Raw genomic sequence first — 5122 nt, forward strand, 5'->3', positions numbered from 1 at the left:
CAAGTTATGTAGTATGCTATGTATTCTGATAGAGGTGCCATGGATTGTTGAGAATTCAAAGGAGAAGGCACATAACAAAAATGAGGAAAGAATGGAGGTTTCTTGGAGGAGATAGCACTTCAACTGTGCTTTGAAATTTATATGAAAGTTAGCTAAGACAATAGAAGGTGGGCAATGATCCAGATCAAATATAAAAGAAACTGGGTGTAGAACTTGATAGGAAATATAAAGAGACCAAGATTTCTAATCCAGAAAGTAGTCTACATTAATAATTGTGTCTTGTCTTTATATTGTAGCTATAGATAGGTGCCACTGAGTTAAGTACAACTCATAGCAACCCTATGATTAACAGATATGAACCCCATCCTATCCTGCGCCATCCTCATCATCTCTGATATATTTGAGCCCATTGCTGCCATCACTATGTCAGCCCATTTCATTGAGGGTCTTCCTCTCATTGACCTTCCACCTTTCAAAGCATGATGTCACTTTCCAAGGAATAGCTCCACCTAACATGTCTGAAGCATGTGAGATGAAGCTTTGCTATCCTTGACTCTACAGAGCCCTCTGGTCACACTTTCTCCAAGACACATCTGTTTGTTCTTTTGTCAGTCCATGGATATTCAGTACTCTTCTCAAACACCACAGCTCAAAGGCAACAATTCCTCTGCCATCACCCTTAGTCATTGTCAAACTTTCAGATGCAGAACAGATGGTTGGAAATACCATGGTTTGAATCAGGTGTACCTTAGTCTTAAAACTGACATCATTACTCTTCAGGACTTTGGAGTGGTTCCTAACAGTAGACTTTCCCAAATGTTTTCTGATCTCCTGGCTGCTGATCCCAAAGGTGTTGATTGTGAATCCAAGTGAGATACAGTTGACAATCTTTTTCTATCTATTGTGATACTGCCTATTGGCCCAGTGGTGAGGATTTCTGTTTTCTTCATGTTGAGATGTGATCCATATTGAAAGCTCCTCAAGTCCTCCTGGCTTTCATTGAGCCAGGCTGTGTAATCTGCATGTCGCAGGTTGAGTATTTCTCCAATCCTGATTCCATTTTCTAAGAGAGTTGTTGTTTTTTAAATGATAGTAAATTGACACGTGTGTGTGTGTGTGTGTGTGTGTGTGTGTAGTACAAACCCACTGCTGTCAGTTCTGACTCATTATTAAACAAGGGGGAAATTGCTTACAAGACTGAAAAGATTGGAAACAATCGTAAAAGAAAAGATTATAGTATTAGAGATTGAAAAGCGCAGAGGAACGTAACTAGATGTTAAGACTGGTTAACTGTTAACTGGTGGGATCATTGTGTTTCTTTCTGTTTATCTACATCTTCTATTTTTTTTTTCAACATGTTATTGTTGTTAGGTGTCCTAACTCAACGAGGACTCATAGAGACCCTCTGAGCAACAGATCAGAACCTTGTCCTGTCTGTTTTGTCTTGGGATCTCTGTTATGCTCAAGGGCATTGTTGCAGCCACTGTATCAATCAATATCTTTGAAGGAGTCACTCTATCCCCTTAGAGGACTTCTTCTCTTTTGCTGACTCTCTACCTTTCCTAGGACGATGTCTTCTGGCAAGGATGAGTTCCTCTTAATAACATCCCCAAAGTATGTGAGACAAAGTTTCACTTTCTTTGCCTCCAAAAAGCACCAGGTTTCACTTCCTCCAGACAAATATATTTGTTCTTTTTGCAGTCTATGGGGTAATCAATAGTCTTCTCCAACACCATAATTCAAAGGCACCAACTCTTCTTCAATCTTCCTTAGTTTTTGTTCAACTTTAAGATTCATGTGAAGCAATCAAAAATACCAGAGCTTGGATACAGGCATACTTAGTCTTTAAACTGACATCTTTATTTGTAAGCCCTTAAGAGAGGTCCTTAATAGCACATTTTCCCAATGTAACGCATCTTTACAATTAGAGCATGAATGATTTACACAATTGAAATTCCAGTTCTTTTAAAGAGACAGAGAACAAATTTCATGTTAAAGCTCACATTTTTCAGCCTTTTCTTTGGAAAGGGGCCAGGGAAGAGGGCTTGTTGGTATCCTATTAAGATTTGATAAAATTCTTGACATACTGCATGTGGTTTCAGGTTACGCCTCTAAAGTTTCCTGAAGCTGGCCTTTTCTCCAATGTCCTGAATGCTTCTTGAGTAACAGAATCGTGCTATCTACATTTCTCCTTTCGTTTCCATCAACTGAATTGCCCTTTGCCTGTGTCCTCAAATGTCTGATGCCCTATTGTGAAGGTCTCTCTTCCACTTGTAAATGGCCTACTTTGTTCTGTTTGTTTGAAAGTATAATTTGTATACAGTGAAAAGCCCAGATCTTATGTGTACAATTAGATCTATTTTGACAAATATTTTGCCTACGTAACCAATATGTCAGTCTTGTTCACAGGATTTTCAAAAGTCTGTTATTTCAGAAGTGGATAGCAAATCTGTTTGAGAAATCAACTCAAACCAGTATAGCAAATTGACAGACAAATGCTGTACTCATAAGAGCAAATACTAAACAAGCAAGCATATACATACTAAGCTATAAAATAGAAGTACAAATAATTCCCCCAATATTACAAACTTACAGATGCATCCCTAAGAGGAAACCATAAAAATAAGCAAGCAGATCAGGGATGTCCTCAGCAGCTTCAACACTGGCCAAAGCCAGGTGGTGGGGGGACAGCAATCTGCTTTGAAGCTCTAGCTCAGATCTCACTGGCACATAATTATGCTCATGTGAGACTTAACTTAAACAAAGAAACTGTCATTCAAACAGAGCAAAGGATTAATATTGCATGGTTTAAAATCAAGAAAAATGTGAGGCCACATACCTATTCAAGCAGTATTATGCCAAGAAAATCACTGAAGAAACTGAATTTTATGAAGAAAAGTTTGGCATCAGAATCAGAGGAAGACTCTCCAACAACCTACATTATGCTGATGCCATAACTTTGCTTACTGAACTTGCTCCATAAGATCAGACTACAGCCTTCAATAAGGATTGCATTTCAACTTCAAGAAGATAAGACATCTTCACTAGTGGGCCAACCAGGAAACATGATAGATTGAGAGAAGTTGTCACTGCTTGCTTGGATCCACAATCAACAGCCTTGGCATCAGCAATCAAGAAATCGAAAGACTTATTGTGTTGATTAAATCTGCTCTCAAGGACCTCTATAAAGTGTTAAGAAGCAATGATGTCAGTTTAAAGACTAAAGTGCATCTGATTCAAGTCATGGTATTTTCAATTACTTGGTGTGTATCTGAAAGTTGGACAATAAATAATGGTGACAGAAGAAGAACCAATGCCTTTGAGTTGTAGAGTTGGAGAAGAGTACTGAATGTCCCATAGACTAGGCCATGGCAACAGGGATGTCATTACTGATGTCAGATAGATCTTGGCTGAAAGCAAAGAATACCAGAAGAATGTCTATTTGTGTTTTATTGATTATGCAAAGGCATTTTACTGGTGGATCATAACAAATTATGGCTAACATTGAGAAGAATGAGTATAATTGTGTTCATACAAAACCTATACCTTGACCAAGAAGCTGTTTTCTGAACAGAGCAAGAGAACGCTGCATGATTTAAAAGCAGAAAAGTTTTAAAAGCAAGAAACAAAAAAAAATAAATAAAAGCAAGAAACAAAGCATTGTGATTTTTTTTTCTCCATACCTGTTCAATTTGTATGCTGAGCAAATCATTTGAGAAGCTGCACTCTATACAAAAGAACATGGGATCAGGATTGGAAGAAGACTGATCAATATCCTGCATTATGCAGATGACATAACTTTGCTTGCTGGAAATGAAGAGCACTTAAAACACTTGCTTCAAAGACTGCAGCCTTCAATGTAAGTTGCATCTCAACATCAGGAAGACAAAAATCTTAAGCAACATCATGATAGAGGGAGAACAGATTAAAGATTGAAGTTGTCAACAGTTTCAACTTACTTGGATTTATAATCAACATCTTTGGTACCAACAGTCAGGAGATCAGAGGATATATTGCCAATTTACATATTTCTAAATTACTAAGGAGCAATGTTGTATGTTTGAAGATTAAGGTGTGCCTAAAAGGCCATGATCTTTTCAGGCACTTGCTATACATCAGAGAGCTGGACAATGAATAAGGACAACAGAAGAGTTGATGCTTTTGAAATGTGGTGTTTGAGGAGAGAACTGAATAGGCTATTGACTGTCAAAAGAACAGAGGGTACAGGTGCTCCTTAGAGGCAAAGATGGCAAACTTTGTCTGACATACTTTGAATATGTTGTTAGGAGGGGCTATTCTTCAAGAGGGATATCATGCTTGGAAAAGTGAAGAGTCAGTGAAAGAGAGGAAGCCCTCCGACAAGACAGATTGACATGGTGACTGCAGCAATGGGCTCAAGTGTGTCAGAGATGATGAGGATGACACAGGGCTCAGATCTGTTATTCAGAGAGTCACTCTCAGTCATACTCAATAGCAGCTAATAACAACATTATTGTCAATACAATGCCTACTGTAACTCTGATTTTACCGCCTCTACACACACACACACACACACACACACACACACACACATGACCTGGTAGGTGAGCTTTTGTATTTAAAATTTGATTGGGCCTTCAGGCCTGGTATTAATTATGTTTGGGAAGAACACTGTTCTAAGTGGTAAAGCTGTCTGTTTGCTATACTGAGATAACTTGGATTTGTTGTGATACTGAATGTTTTGCCATTGGTGTGTCAAATGTTATAACGGTTACCCACAGCGGACAGGGTTTGGTAGAGCTCCCAGATTAAAAGAGATTTGGAAGCAGGATTGTCATCCACTTCTTAAACAATAGGCCTTTGGAAACTCTGTGAACATTAGAGAAATGACAATAATTACTGAATAGAGTTCAGATCTTTTGTTCATGAGTTGTACTCAACTCTACAGCACTTAACAACAGCAACAACAACACACAGGTAGTTTCTCTGAGATCCTGCAGTACAGCTATGAGTTTTCTGAGTATGACCAGGTGCAGATGCATTTAAACTTCTTTTGCTCAGTATACAAAGAAGGCTTTCACTCTAAGGACGTAGGTCTTTCTTCAATTCTGGAAAATTACCATTCATTTCCTTGTAACTGCTT

This window comes from Elephantulus edwardii, unplaced genomic scaffold (genome assembly GCF_000299155.1).
Source record: "Elephantulus edwardii isolate Elephantulus edwardi_28Jun2011 unplaced genomic scaffold, EleEdw1.0 scaffold00177, whole genome shotgun sequence".
Taxonomy (NCBI): Eukaryota; Metazoa; Chordata; class Mammalia; order Macroscelidea; family Macroscelididae; genus Elephantulus; species Elephantulus edwardii.